Genomic DNA, 19,942 nt, shown 5'->3' with positions numbered 1-19,942 from the left:
TAAAAATTTAATTTACAAACATTTTTATTGCAGAAAAGTATACTAATGAATAGGAAGACCTTTGGACACAATAATGTAAATAAAAGTACACAGGAGAAGTGGTACAAGAATATAAGCTTAAGGAGAAAAGGAAATTATATAAAATTTGGACTGTTAAATAACTCATTTATATGTATTTTTAAATGGATAATTATGGGCATCAAATTGCTTAGATTTTAGATTAGGTTGGATATTTTAAAAAGAGGACAGCTATAGTTTATTTAAAATATGTAAATTTTAAATAAATTTAAAATTTATTTAAAATTATAGCCTTTGTAATTATTTAAACATATGAAGTATTTTAGATGTCAACTAAAAATTTTGTGAAGGGATTCATGGTTTTAGAAAATTCCTTTAGGAGACATGCCAAAAATCTCTGAAGAGAATTCCAAGAACCTTTAAAGACTCGGAACCAAACCTCTTGTGAAAACTTCATAGATTTAGAGGGCTGGAAGAACAAGCAGTGGTTTCTTTGGTCCACTTCTGCCCTTTTTGAAATCCTGTGTCCAGGTCACTCTAGAAAGTGTGTGAACAGAGGAATGTCTTCGCACATCTGGAGTCCTGCCAGTGGTGTCACTCAGCTAGGTGTAGACTCATTTCTTCTAACTTAGATTCCTCACTGAATCAGAAGGACGAGAGTTGTTTTCTTCCTACCTTTCAAAAGTCTTCCTTTCTGGGTTGTTCTGAGGATCCTGAGTTAAACATTTGTGAAGTACTTTGCAGTATTTGGCTGAAACTACAAAGTTGCATTTGTTATTGTTGGAGGGATGAAAAGTATTATGCAAGTGCAAAGTATCATTTTCTTTTCAGGCCATACAGCATTACCAAGCTGAACCCCCAGGAAACTCTTGACCCCATCCCCTTGCAAGGCCTCTTCATTTACATAACCAGCCACACAAACTGAGCTAACAAAGGTCGCCTGGGAGAGGATTTGCACTTTCTCCTTTTCTTCAGAGAGTTTCTTTCCGCTTAAGAGGTGTGATAACTTTGTCCTCAGGCAGAACTGATGGTCTTTACTTGTCCTCCTACTATAGGAGACAGTAGGAGAAAGAAAAACCCTGGGGACTGAGTAAATTATGAGGATTGAGTTCTTACTTTGATCTGTCCTTGTCTACTCATAGTGACTCATAAGTCACCTCACTTCTCTGAGCTTCATTTTCCTGATCTAAGAAATGAGGGAATTGGAATAAGTAATTTCTATGAGTCCTCCACACTTAAAAATTTCCTCTAGCATGTCAAAATGCTGAAAAATGCTCTGAAATTTTCAGTATTTTGATGTGTATCATTTGGGAATGTCCAATATATGCCAAGAGAAATACAACTGAATTAAATGAATAAGAGATGATGTTATCCAAATAACTTTAGGGTAAAGTTCTTTATTTAATTCTAGATTTCATAATAAATGTGGTTTATACTGTTAGATCTGTGTGACTTCTGCTGGTGGTGGCAGTAGAGGTGATGATGGTGATGATGGTGGAGGGGTGATGGTGATGGTGGTAGAGGTGATGGTGTTGATGATGGTGGTAGGGGTGATGGTGGTGATGATGATGGTAGAGGTGATGATGGTGATGATGGTGGAGGGGTGATGGTGATGGTGGTAGAGGTGATGGTGTTGATGATGGTGGTAGGGGTGATGATGGTGGTGATAGTGGTGGGGTGATGATGGTAGTAGGGGTGATGATGGTAGGGGTGATGGGGGTGATGATGTTGGTAGGGGTGATGGTGATGGTAGTGATGATGGTGATGATGGTAGTAGGGTGATGATAGTGGGAGAGGTGATGATGGTGATGATGGTGGTAGGGCTGATGGTGGTGGTGGAGGTGATGGGGCGGTGGTAGACACAGTAGTATAAACTTCACAATGACCTTGAGTGAAAATACATATGCTAATGTTTTCATCAGAGTCAGTTCATCTTTATAATTCCCGAAGTATGTTAGCACATTTTTTGCAAAAAGTGGGCACTTCAGGAGTGCCTGGGTAGCTCAGTGGGATAAGGCCTCTGCCTTCGGCTCATGTCATGATCTCAGGGTCCTGAGATTGAGCCCCGTGTTGGGCTCTCTGCCCAGCAGGTAGCCTGCTTCCACCTCTCTCTCTCTTTCCCTGCCTCTCTGCCTACTTGAGATTTCTGCCTATCAAATAAATAAATAAAACCTTTAAAAAAAAAAAAAGCGGGCACTCCATAAATGTTGGTGAAAGAATATCTGGCAGATAACTACAGATGCACCTTGCTCTCATATCTAAGGCAAAAACTAATACTCTTGTAAGATCTCAGGTTTAATTTCACTTAATATAAGCTCTGAAAATACTATCACTGAGGTAATTTTAATTGATGTTGCTCATATTTAACTCCCCCAGAAGAGGATGAAAGCTTATGCAGATTATAGGCAGGCTGTTTCTCAGTAGTGGAAAAAAAGGCCACTGAAGTTAATCCACTCAAAAAGGGATCAAAACTTCACCAGAAGAAATTTGACTTGGACTGTATCTGATTATTAGAATGAAAAATTATAAAAATAATTTTATCTTATATGTAACCAAATTTAGGTTATTATAGAAACTAACAGCTAGTCCTTGAAATGTACAAAAAACTGGGTTAAGTATTGCTTTTTTTTTTTTTTTTTTGAGGGCACATAATTTTTAACAACATACAGAATACTTTTCACTTTAACAAGCAGGAATAATCAAAGGGTTTCAATAATTTTCCCTAGTGCCTTTACTTAGTCTTTGGATTTTCAGATGACTCCACTAACATGTGATCATTGCTGATTTTTTTTTCCAGTTGTTGATTGGTCTACCAGTTACATAAGATTCCAAATTCAGTAGTCCCTCCTTACCCACTGTGTTGCATTCTGGGGTTTCACCTACCCACAGTCAACTGCAGTCCAGAAGCAAATGATCCTTCTTCTGATGTATCATCAGAAGGTTAATAGTAGTCTATTATTACATCACTATAACTGCATCATTCACCTCACTTCATCTCATCCCTAGGTATTTCATCATCATCATAGGAAGGGTGAGTCTAGTACAATAATGTATTTTGAGAGAGAGAGATGCCATATTTACCTAACTTTTATTACAGTGTATTAGTATAATTGTTCTATTTTATTAATAATATTGTTGGTAATTTTTTAAAAAGATTTTAGTTATTTATTTGACAGACAGAGATCACAAGTAGGCAGAGAGGCAGGCAGAGAGAGAGGGGGAAGCAGGCTCCCCAAGGAGCAGAGAGCCTGATGCAGGGCTCGATTCCAGGACCCTGGGATCATGACCTGAGCTGAAGGCAGAGGCTTTAACCCGCTGAGCCACCCAGGTGCCCCTGTTGTTGGTAATTTATAAATTAAACTTTATCATAGGTATATATGTAGAGGAAAGATATGGTATATGTGTGATTTAGTAATATCTGTGGTTTTAGGCATCCACTGGGAGTCTTGGAATATAGTCTCTGTGGATAAGGGGGGACTACTGAAAATGAAATGAAATGAAATGAAATCTTTTCTTTTTTGCAAGATTTACCTTTTCATTTTTCATTGTATGGGTGGATAAATACCACTTCCAATAATCAGAGATACTCGAGTATTAAATGGAGAGAGATGCTTGAGTGTATATTAGTGAATACTTTTATTTGGTGACTTTTACTTTCCTATATCACATTGTTTCACTGGAGCTCCTGAGAATTAATGTTCAGATTACAAAGATACCTTGTACTCACTCAGCCAGCATCTATTCAACATTATTGAAAGAAACTTAATGTGGCAGGTAATATTTTCCAAATATGGCTGTATCAATATTTCTCATCCCATCTGATCACCTTACCGTGTGACCTTGCTCCTTTCTGATCAAGAGTTGGCTGGCATGCCTAGGTGGATTAGTCAGTTAAATATTCAACTCTTGATTTCAGCCCAGGTCTTGATCTCAGGGTTGTGAGTTCCAAGCCCTGTGTTGGGTTCCATGCTGGGTGTGGAGCCTACAAAAAAAAAAAAAAAAAAGAGGTGTTATCTATATCCTTCCCATTAAACCTGGGTGGACTTTTGTGACCTTTCTGCCAACAGAATGTGGTGAAATGACTCTGGTGGTTTCAAATATAAAATCGTATGATGTTTGTAGTTATAGTTTGTTTACATTCTACATTCTATTGTTACATAGTGCCTCGTCATTTATGTATTCAGCATACTCTTGAAGAGTATTTGGGTGTTTTAAATTTAGAGTTTTTAGTGCTAGGAATTATTAATATTTTAATACATATCTTTGGGAGAACATATGTAAAAGTTTCTGTTTGGTTTGTACCTAGAAATGAAAGTTCATGACTTTAAATATTTTGGATATCAAATTTGGATATCAAATTGATATTTTGGATATCAATTAAGATTGATTTTTAAATGAGTCACCTTTGACATTTAATGACGGCATTTAGAATATTCCTTAGCCTTCTTCACATTCTGTGAGAATAACCTGAAGGGTGTGGCTTAATATCTATAAGCTGAATAAGGCAAAAATAAAGGAACAGGAAGTTACAACTGATCACCCCAATAGAAGATCACAAACCATTGCTCAGTTCCTGGATCTGAGCCAGTTGTCAGGAGCCTAACTGACTGAAAAGGTGGCCAGGTCCTCAGGAGTAGGGACCCTGGGACATGTGGCAAGTAAGGCTAGAAGGATTCACAGCCATTTCCAAAGGAGTCTATGGCTATTTTCTTGGGTTACTATATCCTGGAGAAAGAATATTCAGATGTCTCAAGGATTATTAAATAGGAGTTCTCAGTTGATACTGACATTTGGACCCTGAAGTTTTGTCATGCCCCTTTGTCTACAGTTAGATATGGGGACACGGGGACCAGATAAATAATGGAGTTTTAGCTAAAGTCTGACTTAGAGAAGATTCCCTAGGTCTGGAGATAAATCTGTCTGAGTGTGTAATTGAGAGTGACACACTTGGCAATGGGACTAATCCCATATGGGCCCTAGCCTGTGGAGTAAAAGCTATCCCGGGGGGATAAGGCCAAGTAGAAGCCTTCAAAATGGTGCCCTGCCAAACTGCTCACTTCCAGCAAGAGAGTAACTCAAAACCAATATTGCATTCTGGGGATGGCGGTGGAGAGTGGTAGAGATTAGTGCCGTCACTAAAGTGAGCAGGGAAGTGGGTGGTCACTATCACATCTCTGTTTAATTTACCAGTCTGAAGGCAGGAAATGACACTACTTCAAACTCAACCAAGTAGCAGCCATGATTGCAGCTGCTGGGCCAGCCACATTTTCCTTGCTGATAAGACCTCAGGTACTTGGTATGAGTGGTTGATTTGACAAATGAGTTGTTTTCCATTCCAATTAGAAAAGAGGGTCAGAAACAGCATTCACATGGGAAGGACAACATTTATTTGTAGTTTTCCCCCAGGGACAGGTTAATTCTTCCCTCTGTTATCTGTAGTTCCTGTATAGATCTGGACCATCTCAACCTCCCAGAGAACATTACTCTGATTCATTGCATCAGTGACACTGTGCTGATCAGGCAGAATGAACAAGATATTGGCTAGGATGCTGGAAGCCCTGGGAGGAGACATTCACACCAGAGGATGGGGAGCAAACTCTATGAAGATTCACAAATCTGCCACTTGAGTAAAGTTTATAAGGATTCAGTAGCCAGGGGCAATTTGGGACAACCTCTGCAAAGTAGAACACAGAGTGATGTTATCTTGCACCTCATACTATGAAAAAGGGAACACGGTGCCTGGTGGATCTCTTTATGTACTAAAGGCACATAGTCCATATCTAGGAATCTTACTATAGCCCACACACTAGGATTTATGGAAGGCTTTATTTATGGGAGAGACCCAGAGCTTGAAATGACTCTACAGCAAGTACAAGTTGTGGTGTGAGCAACACTCTTACTTTATCAAACCACCCGGCAGAGCCTATAGTGTTGGAGGTAGGAAAAGATACAGCGTAGGACGTATAGTAAGTCCCAGTGGGAGAATAACAACATAGTCGCTGGGACTTCTAGAGCAAGGCCATGTCGTCTGCAGCAGGGAGTTGTACATCTTTTGAGAAACAGTTCCTGGTGTGTTACTAGCACCTGGTGGAGATGCAGCCCTTGGCCATGGGGCACTAAGTGAGCATGCATTTAGAACTGCCTATTCTAAGCTGGATTCTTTTGGATCCATCAAGTCATATAATTGAACAGGCCCAAGAGTAGTGGTACATCTGAGATGGAGCCTGAGCAGGATCAGAGGGTGTAAGTAAATGGCATGAGTAGGTATCCCAGACCTTGTGTCATCCACTATACACATAACAGGTGCCCTCATTCTCTGTAAGGTCTCAGCCGGGGGAGGAAAAGCCCAACTGAATCAGTTGGTTCAGTATGTGGGTACAAGACAAAAATGGTCAGTGGCTCAGAAACAACTCAGTGGGTAGAGCTTCAAGGATTCCAAGCTTATTTACTTTTTGTGGAAGGGGAGGTGACTGCTTGAGATGCAAATATACACACTTTCCTGAATGACTCTGAAAGGGAAAGGACTGAAACACTGAAGACCAAGAGGTCAGAAGCAGAAGCGTGTAGATGAATCTATGAGAGCAGGCATGAAGTATGAAGATTTTGTGTTACAAATTAATGCCCACTCGAAAGTATTCACCATTGAAGAGGCACTAAAAAAAAAAAGAGTAGACAAAATAGATTTGGCTAGTTGGTGGCAACCAGTCTTTACCATCAACCATCCCAGAACTGACATGATAGACAAATGAAAAGTAACAGAGACAGGGTGCCTGGGTGGCTCAGTTGGTTAGGGGACAGCCTTTGGCTCAGGTCATGATCCTGGAGTCCCGGGATTGAGTTCTGCATTGGGCTTCCTGTTCAGGGGGTAGTCTGCTTGTCCCTCTAACATTCCTCCCCTCTTATGTTCTTTCTCTCTCTCTCAAATTAATAAATAAAATCTTTTTTTAAAAAGATTTTATTTATTTATTTGACAGACAGAGAGAGATCACAGTAGGCAGAGAGGCAGGCAAAGAGAGAGAGGAGGAAGCAGGCTCCCTGCTGAGCAGAGAGCCCAATGTGGGGCTCGATCGCAGGACCCTGGGATCATGACCTGAGCCGAAGGCAGAGGCTTAACCCACTGAGCCACCCTGGCACCCCAATAAATAAAATCTTTAAAAAATTAAAAAAAAAAAAAGAAAAGTAACAGAGACAGAAGCTATGCATGTATCCAACAGCATGGGTTTCCACTTACCAAAGCTAATCTAGTTTCTGCTGCTTCTAAATGTTTAGTGTACCAACAATGGAGACAGTCTCCAATATGGCACTATTCCTAGAAGAGTCCAACCAGCCATGTGGCAAGTTGACTATAGTAGGCCCCCTCCATCCAGTTTGTCTGCACAGGAATAGGATAACTATTCTGGATATAGATTTGTCTTTCGTGCCTACAGAGCCTCAGTTAGCACCACTATCTGGAAACTTACAGCATGCCTCATCCATAGACGTAAAATCTCACACAACATAGCACTTGATCAGGGAACTCACTTTGCAATGAAGGAGGGGCAGAAACCACCCCTTGGATATAAATTGCACTGATTGTATTACATACTGCAATATTTAGAATCAGCTAACCTGACAGTCATGCCACAGCTAAAACACCAGCTTCTAGGCAATTGTCTGCAGGGATGGGGTGCCAGCCTCCACCAATCAAAGACCTCTAGATGATATTATGTCACTTACAGGAAGAATGCATGAGTTTAAGAACAAAGGGATGAAAGCCAAAGTGAATCCACTTAATATGACTCCCAGTGATCCTGTGGGGGAACTTTGTGCTTCCCCTCTTCACAACTTTGGAATCTATAGGGTTAGAGGTCCAGGTCCCCAAAGGGACTACATTCTTACTAGGGGACATGACAACAGCACCACTTAATTAGAATCTGTGTAGGGCACATGTGCACTTTAAACTCCTGTGTCCAGGGGCCAACAGCAAATAAGTCACCATCATTCTGGCTGGGGTCAATGACCCTGAGCAGCAGGAGTAAAGGCTGCTGGGGTAAAGGGGTAAAGGGGGTAGGCAGGAAGAAATGTGCACAATGGGATGATCCACTTGGTACCTCTGGGGCTTATTTTGCCCCATTGTAACAGTGAATGCACATACTCAGCAGCCCCCGCCTGAAAAGGGTGTGAGTCCAAGGGCTTGGGCCCCCTTCAAGATGAGGGTTTGAGTTCCCCACCAGGTAGGCAAGCCATCAGCACCTGCAGAGGAGATAGCATTGGCTGTGGAGACTGTAGGGTGGAGAGTGGAGCTGAGAGAGAAGATAAATGCCAGCTCTGGCCTCGAGACCTGCGGCCACAGCAGGAACTGTGGCTTGTCTCATTACCCACCTAGTTTCCCCTCAAGAGAGAGGTCCTTGAGAGCTATGGAAGAACTGCATCCTGAAACGGATGGAGGAGTCTGATGCAGTCAGTATAGACTGTTTCTCTCCATTTGATGCAGTTAATATAGACTGTGGTGAAAGCTGTGTGGGTTTTCTGCTTCCAGCTCCCTTCAGGAGAGAATCTCCTATGAGAGCAGTCAACCAACAGCTCCCACCGCCACACCGGTGCAATTACTTCACCATGCCCATGGGGAAGGCCACGATCTCCTCAGTCTCCCATTGAGTGAACCCAGCCATGTGCTACAGCTGAGCCATCCTTGCCCATTCTGGGACACTCCTGATGGTCAGTCATTGACCTAGAGTTTCCCATCATCCTGGCTCGGACTTTCTTCAAGCTGTGCTGTGGTCTGAGGCACTTCTACCTCACCCTCCTTCCTTTGCTTTCCTCCTTCCACAGTTGTCAGACCTGCACCGTGATCTCAAGGCTGTCCTGGCCTAGTCTTCCTTCTTCTCTCTTCTATTCCTTTTTTTTTTTCTTTAAGAGATTTATTTACTTATTTTAGGAAAAGAGAGAGAGACAGCAGAAGGGAGGAGCAGAAGGACAGGGAGAGAGAGTCCCAAGCAGACTCCAGCTAGGCACGACCCTGAGATGGACAGCCTCAGCTGAAACCAAGAGTCAGGCGACACTCAACCAACTGAGCCACCCAGGTGCCCCTGTCCTTTATTCTTTATGGCATATCCCCCAATCTATTTCTTGCCCATCTAATTCCATCTTGGTGTCTGCTTCCTGGTGGATCTGAACTGACCCACAAGTCATTCTTGCTAGTTATTTTCCAGGTAATCATCTGTTTTCTCCATTTTTTTTGGGGGGGGGGTTGTTTCTTGATGAAAAGTTTGAATACTGAAGATTAAACAGATAACTACCTTATAACACAGGTATTTATTTCTCTGGCCAATTTACTCTAACTTAACTCTGCAGAGGAGTCACAGAACATGTAGTGTTGTCTAGAATTTAGAGGTTCATTTTGCCTGTTTGCTGAAGGACAAGTTCACTTTCAGTGTTTCTCTGGATTTACTTTCATGGTTCCCTCCTTTCTCTCTCCCACTGGATGCCAGTGGTAGGGATCTTGTTTGTTTCCTTTAGATCATTGAACTACAAATTCAAATGACATGACATTTTGAGAACACTAGAAATTCCTGATTTAAGTGAGGCCCTTTTGAGTTCAGATGGATTTGTGATAACTGAAAGAAAGAGCAGTCTTGTTCCCAGACCAGCTACACACTGCTGCTCCAAGCTGTGGATTAATGAAACTGGAACAGGAATAAACTTGGTTGGGATTTTCTTTGATGGGACTTTGTGGTCACCAAGAGGTTTCCTTTGCAAGTAAATAAGTCCAGGTGGGAAGATGCCTGTATGTGGGGTTCTTATTTCCTCTCCCCCCCAAAAAACAACCCCTAACGGTAGTGGTGAAACAGAAAAGATTGTCTAAGGGTAAAAATCTGGCCTTGGCACAAAGGTTTTTGGCAATTTTAGGTAAAATGGTCTGGTCTCTTTCATACCAACAGTTTGCTTTGAAGGCTGTAAAGTTTGGCCTCCAAAATTATTTGGTCAAGCTGTCCAGAAAGTCAAAGGGAGGATTCATTAGCAAAAAGGAAATTAACCACCAGACTGTGTCTGTCCTTTGAGCCAAACAGACTTATTTCTTGGCAGTCTCTTTGTGGGGTGTTCAAACACTAACACAAAAATGTTCTGAAAGCCCTGCAATGTCTTCTGGTGAGTAGAGTGTCAGGAGGAGCTTATGCAGAGGAATGACGGTAACTGTTGCTCCTGAGTCGTTGGGTAATTCATCCAAAGGGTCCCCCTCTCTTGGTGACAAATTTTGTTCTAAGAATGGAATCCATTCACTTCTAACTTAAGACCTTATCTTGTGGGACACCTGGGTGGCTCAGTTGTTTAAGCCTCTGCCTTCAGCTCGGGGTCATGATCCCAGGGTCCTGGGATCAAGTCCCACATCGGGCCCCTTGCTCAGTGGGGAGCCTGCTTCTCCCTCTGCCTCTGCCTGCCTCTCTGTCTGCCTGTGCTCACTCTCTCTGACAAATAAATAAATAAAATCTTTAAAAACAAAAACAAAAACATTAAAAAAAAAAAAAAAAGACCTTATCTTGTGATGTGACATAATGAAGCTTCAGTTCTGGGACACTTAATATACCTGTCCCCAGGACAGACAGAAGAGATAGATTTCTCCCTTAAGAATGTGTTTCAATCAACATCACAACTTAGTCCTTTTTCATTGAAGGTCTTGTAAGGCAGTATTGTAATAATTACAAGAGAAGTGGAAGACTAAAATTCTAGAGCTTTTTTTCCTTGCAGACCATTAACCAGTTTTATTTTTTTATTTTTTTTAATATATTTTTAAAAAAATTTGTTTATTTGACAGGCAGAGATCACAAGTAGGCAGAGAGGGAGGCAGAGAGAGGAGGAAGCAGGCTCCCTGCTGAGCAGAGAGCCCTATGGGAGACTGGATCCCTGAGATCACAACCGAAGTTGAAGGCAGAGGCTTAACCCACTGAGCCATCCAGGCGCTCCCAGTTTTATTTTTAAATTATATTGTATTTCATTTTAGCCAAAGTCTAAATTATTATGACTTCCAGTATTGAACTCCCAGCTCTACAGCCTAACAGCCTAACAGCCTTGATTGATGCTTTCAGAGAAAGTAGTTAGGGACTTTTTTTTGGGGGGGGGGGGTATAGTGGTAGCTAAATCTCAGGGATCGTCTCATTCACTTTTCCTTTGGCATTTTATCAAGGTGTTTTAAGTAAAACTCTCCTCAAATATCTGCAGATTATTTTCCCTTCTGTGAAACACACAGTTTTGACAGGTGGGAGAAAATAAAGAGAATGAATGTCTCTTGCCTGAAATCTCTGCTCAAAAAGTGGGAGATGACGATTTAGTAGAATTGCAATGTGCAGCCTCTAGGTTAGTAGGTAGCCCTAAAACTGGTTAGCTGTCAAGAGCACCACGTGGTTCCTCCAACTATTTTGTTGATTCATTTCTAAAAGGCAAACAGCTGAAAGACTTCTGTTCATGTTGAGAAACACCAAGCATATGAACTCAGGCAGTTATTCCATCTCTGGGGTTCTCTGCCTGAACCTTCTTTTCTGGTGGCTTCCTGTCTTCCCTTTGCAGTTATGCTCCTTGCACTTATTGTTGCCCTTGCTCTTCCTCCGCCCCATCAAAAGTGATTGGTCCAAATATGGACACCTGATTCAAATTAAACCAATCAAAGACCTTTCCCTGGGGATTTAGACCTGCTGGCAAAAGTCCATTTCTCTTAAGAGGAACTGCTTGCAGGGGCTCCTGGGTGGTGTAGTCCATTAATGTCTGCCTTCTGCTTGGGTCCTGATCCCAGAATCCTGGGATCCAGCCCCTCACTGGGCTCCCTGCTCAGCCGGGACCCTGCTTATCCCTCTCCTCCCCCTCCCCACTTGTGCTAGCTCTGGATCACTCTCTTTCTCTCTGAAATAAACAAATACAATCTTTTAAAAAAAGAAAGAGGAACAACTTATAATATGTGTAGTTCTGAGGCATAGAAAATCATGTACCATGTAGATTGAAGAGCAGAAAAAGCTGATTTGTCCAGAAACAATGATGTAGATAATGTAGAGAGAAGCAGAGACAAGAGGCAGAGAGGGAGAGGGAAGACGAGGGAGAAAGAGGGAGGTATGCACTTCCTGTGTTCCATGCAGGATCCTTATAACTGCTCCCTTTTGCTTACGTGAACATAATTTTTTACCTGCAGCCAAGAGGAGGGCTTAGTTAACTACTTTTCCTCCCACATCTTGAGAATGTCTGATATAGAAAATGTGCATTTCCCCAGCCAGGTAGTCCTGAAGTCACAGGAAATGCTTTGACCCTTCAAGATCCTCCTCTTGCGGCTCCTGTAGAACACATGTACCCACTTTCTATGTTCTCCATCTCCCACACCAGTCCTCGAAGGATCTAGAAAGACTCAACTTGAGGACCAGGACACACCCAAGGATGGCTGTAGTTACTAGCCATCATTTGTAATATATTTTTTTTCTATAACAAAACACATTCAGACTTTTCGGACTTTTAAATGACCAATTTATAAAATAACTCTAGAAATAAAACCCTTAAAAAAAACTCGGGACTGCCTGCCCCATATTAATTAGTAGTGAGGATTCGCGTGACAAAAGGGCTCTTTAATACATGCAAGGGACTCCATTAATTGGGGTTTGACTGCATTTTAAGTATCCTCCAACACATCTGAGTTTTCATTTATTCAACGAGAGGGAGGAGACAACTAGAATTAAGTTTTAGGAGGCTCTGTGCACTGAGTGGCCATTAGATGACAAAGCAATTGTGAAAGGATGTTAGAGGGATAGGTCAATGGAGGAAAAAGAACTAGAAATATCCTCTCTCTCTCCCTTTTTGAGGGACAGAATTCTGTAATCTCACAAAGAAGGAAGCAATTAAGACTCTGATTTGGTTAAGAAGTTATGAGAGAAATAGGAGCACCTGGGTGGCTCTGGCTCAGGTCATGATCTCAGGGTCGTGAGATCCAGCCCCACATTGGGCTCAGCAGGGAGTCTGCTTGAGAGTCTCTCTCTCCCTCTTCCTCTGCCCCTGCAGTGCTCTCTAAAATAAATAAATAAGTAAATATTTTAAAAGGTAAGTTATGAGATGGGGCACCTGGGTGGCTCAGATGGTTAAGCATCTGCCTTCAACTCAGTTCATGATCTCAGAGTCCTGGGATTGAGCCCCACATTGGGCTCCCTGCTCAGTGGGGGGTTTGCTTCTCCCTCTCTCCCTGCTTATGTTCTCTCTCTCTCATAAATAAAATCTTTAAAAAAATAAGTTATGAGAGAAATATAATATGAAAACATAGGTGCACTACAGGGTTTGTGTTCTGGCTCTCTTCTTACAAGTTGATGACCTTTGGCAAGGCACAAAGTTTCCTGAACCTTTGTTTTCTTCTGTATAATATGATACCTAGTAAGGCTTGTCCGCCAATTCTCAGAGTTACTGTAAGATTCATGTATAATTGTACAGGTGAAATTGTTTTGTAGTCTGTAAAGCATATAAATATTATTTGCTATTACCATGATAATTGAAGTACTAACAACTTATAATTATTATGACTACATGGAAATGGCTATGGTCAAATGGTCCCATTAAGACTTATGTGGCAGAAACTACATGAGAATAAATTCACTCTTTAAGATTATCTGTAAATATGTATTTTTTAAGAAAACTTTTCTCATTTTTAAATGTGACTTGAAGTCATGTCCATCAGGTCAGTGCTCCAGTGGAGCAGAATTTGAGTCCTGGGCCCGCCCTCCATCCCACATTGGTTTGACTGCTCCTCCCCTCCTCTTGGCTCCAAAAGGGATTGACCTTTTCTGATCAGGCATGAAAGGTGGCTTCACTTGAGTCTGGACAATGCTGAGACAGAGGGATAAGAGTAGAGCTTGTATATCCTGGGTTCCTGTCCGTGTGACAAATAAGACAGAAGAAGGGCAGTGGCTTGAACAGCTGGTGTAACCAGATCTGGGACTTATTTGGGTAGAGGGAGGAGTTCAATGACATCGTCAACCATTGACTGTCCTATCATGTGGCAGACTCTTCCAAGTTTAGCTTGAAAGATCACTTCTGGTATTGCATGCAGTGGGCACTCAAACAATATATGTATTTCTTGAACATATAAATAATGCTGAGAACCTTAAAATTTACCTCCAAACACTGCTAATTAGTTCTCCCATCATACCCAAAATGGAATTAATAATATGGTTTGGGCTTCTGAGAGTGATGATTCAATTTCTCTACCTTGTAATACATTTATAGATTTGCACAGATCTAAGTACACATAAAGAAACATTCATCTTTTTTATTTTTTAGCACTTAGGTATTATTTTTAGCCTCTTTTCATTCATGTGTTCCCAAATTTTTGAACAAAGTTGTAATTATAGTGTTCATAGATACTTGTTTTCAGATATATTTTTTCAAAAATAATAAAAATTATCTTTTTCACATTGTTACATTATCTTCAGAAGTTCTGTTTCCTATTTTAAAAAGGACTGTAAGAAGAGAAATGAGGGGGGGCACCTGGGTGGCTCAGTGGGTTAAAGCCTCTACCTCTGGCTCAGGTCATGATCTCAGGGTCCTGGGATGGAGCCCCACATCGGGCTCCCTGCTCAGCGAGAAGTCTGCTTTTCCCTCTGCCTGCCATTCCCCATTTGTATTCTCTCTCTCTGTGTCAAATAAATAAATGAGATCTTTTTTTTTTTTTAAAGATTTTATTTATTTATCTGACAGAGAGAAATCACAAGTAGACGGAGAGGCAGGCAGAGAGAGAGAGGGAAGCAGGCTCCTTGCCGAGCAGAGAGCCCGATGCGGGACTCGATCCCAGGACCCTGAGATCATGACCTGAGCCGAAGGCAGTGGCTTAACCCACTGAGCCACCCAGGCGCCCTAAATGAGATCTTTAAAAAAATAAAAATTGATGTTTTAGATGGTTTGGTCAAAATAATTTCATATATTATCATTATGAAAGTGAGTATTCTCTCGGTAAGTTTACACACATTATAAACTTAGAAAATAAAAAAAATAAAAATAAAGAAAGATTTTATTTATTTATTTTAGAGAGAGAGAGAGCACACATGAGTGGAGGGAGGGGCAGAGGGAGAATGAAAGGGAGAGAATGTTAAGCAGACTCTACACTGACGGAAGAGCTCAATGCAGGGCTTGATCTTAGGACTCTAAGATCATGACCTGAGCTGAAACCAAGAGTCGGACGCTTAACCCACTGAGCTACCCAGGCACCCGGAAAAGTACTATTTCAGATAGCTACTAAAAACTTCATTAGATATTAAGCTTTCATAAATATCTCGTTAAATATTTAGGATTCTTCTAATTAATATTATCCTGCAATTGGCAATATAGCTTTGCAATATAGCTTGATAGCTAATCTCTATTTTTCTAAGAAAACATGAATTAATTTATTTTTTCCATTTAAAAATATTTTCCCCAGTACAAAAAAGTAAAAAAAAAAAAAAAAAGTGAAAATACTAGAGGATAAACTACTTGCACACAGTACCCAAGTAAAGACTAAATCTCAGAAATCTTCCTTTCCTCTAGTCCAACTGTAGTGCGGAAGCAAGAGATAACATGAGGCAGGACACAGTCCCATCTACCACCATCATCAAAATTATCTTCCTTATGGTTATGCCAGTGATGCATTTATTAGGAACACTAAAGTGAAGCCTGGAAATGAGACTTACACCTGCAAAGGGTAAGTGCAAAAATGTGTGGCAGGACTAATTTTGACTTAAGTATTTGTAAACTTGCCCTACTCTGGACATTGTGCTAGACATCTGGGATACAGTACATTATGAATACACGTGTCACATTTGATTTGTCAAGGAAGCGGTCAACTCTGATCCTCTTAGAGAAATAAAGATTAATCTTAGGCAACAGTTTTCTGGACTCTTTTTTATTCTATTATTCAAATCCTTATCTATTCAAGGTCCTTGTCTCCTTAGTTCCTCTTTGGTTGCTAATGGTGATCCTGCTCTGGGAATTTTCTCTGTACTGGTTCTGCAAGCCCAGGCAGGTTCTGCCTCTAGGGCTTCTGGGCTGGAGTCCTCTAACAACTTAACCACCCCACCAAGTTTCTGACCATTCGCCTTAGCTGGAATCAGTCACCCACATCAAGTCAACAATCCAGAGGGGCAGGGCTGAGGAAAGCAGCTTGTGGCTTTCCTGAGGCAAATATGGCAGATGACAGTCAAGACAACAGCCATTGGGGCTGGGTGACCACTGGTACTGAACCTGGTGGTGTGGAGAACACCTTATCACGTGTGGGACAAACAGGAAGAAAATGAAGCCTTCTTAGACCTGTCCTCAAAGCGCTTTCAATTCTCTTCAGGAGCTGATTCCATATGAAGTGCCAAAACTGTAACAGGTGGTGAGAGGCTACCCTCCAAACAGGAGTCCACCAGTGGGTGCTAAAAGAAGAATGGGCTAAATCATGTAAAGGGCCACCATGCCCTCGATAAGGAATGATGGGCTTCAAAGGAGCAAATCCATAAAGAAATGTAGGATCCTTCCAGTCCCAGCAGCTATAGTTGAGGAGGTAAGAGATAACTGAGGTAAAAGACTCTAACACAGTGTTATATATGATTGTGTCAAAGAAACAGAAGAAAACAAAGGAAAAGACAAGAATAATATGAATTTAGGGGAGAAAGACTAATGGAGGCTTGACAATAGAATATGGAAGGCAACTTTGAGCAGGGTTCAAATAGAGATATATGTAGCGAAGAAGCAGGCTAAATATGCTTGGGTCAGAGCCTGGGGGGAGTGGAGGAAGACACATTTGTAAGAATCAAGGTCAGAAAGCAATGAAGATGGCAGTTTGTTCCAAGTCCTTGGGTGTTGGATTGATAGCTCTGACCTTTACTCGTGTGGGCAGCTGTTAAAGGCTTGTGAGCCAGGGAATGACATCATGAAAACAGGAGGCCAGAAAGGAGAGACTGGAGGCAGAGAAACCAGGTAGGAGGTCACTGCAAGCATTTTAAGATAAGGTCTTGTTGTGGGAGCTGGAAAGGAAGGATGGTTTTGAGGGACACAGGATCAAAAGTCCCTTGCTATTGGTTGGAGGCAGACAGAGAGGGAGGAGGGATGGACGGCTCAGGGGAGTTTTCGGTAGGAAGTGTGTTGAGGGAAAGATTAGGAAGCAGGAATCAACCTCTAGTGGAAAGTCTTTGTAAGTGGAGAGAAAAACTTGCTAAATTTCAATTGATTATCTTATGAAAACTGTGGAGTTTCTCTCTGAGATAGGCATACAGGGGGGAGCACACTGATTTAAAATGACAATACCAGGGAGCAAAGGGTGACTCCCACAGGATGGGAGCATAGAAGCAGCACTCTAATGGAGGATAAACCCTGGGCTGAATCTGAGGGTCTTTTCGTGAATTCACTGTATGTCCTTGGACAAAATGCCAAGTTCACCGGGCCAGATTCCTTATCTGTAAAATGAGGGATATAAAATATACGATCTTCTTTGTGTCTCCCTGAGGCTTAAATCACAGTCATTTGAGTGCTTTAGTATATAACAGAATTTGTGTTAAGAACTTTATTTGCATTTTCTTTTTTAATCCTTAGAATGCTCATTCTTCATTTTTAAAAATTCCAAAATTCAGTGGCTTAAACCAATAGCCATTGTATTTGCTCACAGTTCTGCAATCTGGGCTAGGCTAGGCCCTGTGGTTCTTTTGTTCATCTTGATGGTGGTCCCAAATGTGTTTGCAGTCAGCTGGTGGGTTCCTAAGGGAGTGGGCTCAGCTCAGATCTGGGGTGGCTGGACTTCTCCCTCTCTCCACATATCTCAGGGCCTCTCCCTCTCCTTGTGGTTTCTCTGGTGGGGTAGTTGGACTTATCTTAGGGACTTAGGTGTCCCAAAAATACAAAAATAGAAACTTCCACTCCTTCTTAGGGGTTAAGGTGGGGTTGGGAGGATTAGCACATATTCAATGCTGTATTTTTCTGGTTAAGGAAAGTCACTGTCCTGGTCCAGATTTAAGTTGGAAGGGACTCCATAAGGGTGTGACTAACAGGAGGGTGGTCTGCTGCAAAGCAGCAATGTCATAGACTGCCGCAATATTATCTCCAACTTGTAAACAAATAATCTGGGACTTAGGAAAGCTAAGTTACTTGCCCAATATAAAGAGTAGAGCTAGGCCCTCCAAAGCTTGTGTTCTATCATGGGTCAGCAGATAAAATTTGTAGTGTTTTAACCTAGAACCCTGTGAAGTGGGTACTGTTTCTGTACCTGATTTATAAAGAAGAACACAGCAATAGAGAGCTCAAGTATTTTGCTCCAGGGAATATACATTTAGTTGCTATACCGTGCTGCCTCGCATGGGTAGTACCTGACACAAGGCACCTGTAAATGTGGTATCATTCGAAGCTGTTGTTTGAAGGACAGAGCAGATGTCTTCAACCATTCACCATCACATCATATAGGCTCTCTGGGAACTGGGGGTTTTCCCTTTGGGTTAGGTTATCCTGTGATCTGAGTAATTTCCCTTTCAGGCATCAACTTCTCTCTCTTCCACTATTTCTTGAAGCTTGGCAAGGAATGAAGACAGCATCCTTGCCCATCCACTCCCAGCCCTGATTCTCACTGGCTGAGTCTCATGGCTCCCTCAGCATCATCTTCTCTGATAGCTGGCCAAGTACTCCTTACAAAAGCAGGCCCTTCCTTCTTGGGTGAGGACCTTCCTGGAGTAGGGCTGGACTCAAGTTTCCATCCTTTAATCATCAAGTTAGTCTTGCAGCTTCTGATTAGTAACCATTTTGGTCCCTGTCACTTCCTCTAGTTCCATAGCTAGTTTCCCCACTCTCGTAACTGTGGTGGCTTCCGACGGTAGCTTGCTGATACTATTTCCAGTGGAGTGACGTGTCGCTTCCCCCTTCCTTCTGCCGGTCCTATGGGTAGAGGGTGTTGCTGCATGGGAAATCTGGGGTTCCAGAGGCTCTGGAAAGGAGCTTATGCTCTGCTTATCTTTGCAGGTGACCCATGTGACTGTCTTTCTCTGAGGCAGCCCTGATTTTTTCCACTCTCTGGAGAGTCTGGAATCAGAGCACACCTCAAGTACAGATACTGGGGTGACAGGTGCCCCATATCAGTGGGCTCGGTTCTGTTGTGGGCAGTGACAAGGAGTGGCCATTCAGGAAGTGGCCCCAAAATACTCCCTAGCCTTTTCCAAGGCAAAACTATGGGGTAGTCTTATCTTTTCTGTAAACTTTTCTCCTTCAGAACAACTCCAGATTTAGACTTTATTTCATCCTTATAAAAATAGTGAGGTGCAATACTTGCACTTAATATGATTTTATTTAAGGAAGAGGATAGATGGGTTGTTCAAAATGTTTTATAAATCTTTCTCAATTTAGGTAGGATGAGGTCCGATAAATCCATGGTAAACTGAAAATACCCTACGCTGAAAATGCATTTAATACCGAACATCATAGTTCAGCCTAGCCTATCCAAAATGTGCTCAGAACATTTACATTAACCTACAGTGGGGCAAAATCATCTAACACAAAGCCTGTTTTATAACAACGTGTTGAATATTTCAAGTAATTTATTGACCACGCTGCTGAAAGTGAAAGACAATTGTTATATGGCTACAGAATGGCTGTAAGTGTAAGTTGTTTACCCTTCTGGTGGGAGGGCTGCCCAGCATCAAGACGGCAAACCACTACCCTGGGAAAAGGTCAAAATTCAAAATTCCAAGTAAAGTTTGAATGTACATCCCTTTTGCACCATCCTAAAGTGGAAAAATCGTTAAGTCCAACCACTGTTAAGTCCAGACTGTCTGTTGCCTCATTTGCCTTATTTCACAAACTTCTGTTTGAATCAAATGGCATGGGGTAGGGGCTTTGTGAAACGTGACTTACCTTACAGCCGCTTTCCCCTTCTCCCCAGTAGAGAGGGGACAAGGGAGGGAGGAACTGAATTGCTCCGAAGGCCAAGGCCGCCTCCCAC

The 19,942-nt window shown here is 41.9% G+C and overlaps 1 long non-coding RNA gene across 1 annotated transcript; it reads right to left on the bottom strand.

Moving 5' to 3' along the window:
* Positions 1 to 508: 508 nt before the first annotated feature.
* LOC309840271 lies at positions 509 to 19,942 on the bottom strand. The gene is made up of 3 exons (XR_014298570.1): positions 19,855 to 19,942; positions 3,850 to 4,000; positions 509 to 775 (listed from the first exon to the last, which is right to left on the bottom strand). It is a non-coding gene; the product is annotated as an uncharacterized lncRNA (long non-coding RNA).

The sequence above is a fragment of the Mustela nivalis genome, assembly GCF_964662115.1.
Source record: "Mustela nivalis genome assembly, chromosome: 1".
In the NCBI taxonomy this organism is placed as follows: Eukaryota; Metazoa; Chordata; class Mammalia; order Carnivora; family Mustelidae; genus Mustela; species Mustela nivalis.
The sequence above is the reverse complement of the archived record's forward strand: the minus strand, read 5'-3'. Positions and strand labels throughout refer to the sequence as shown.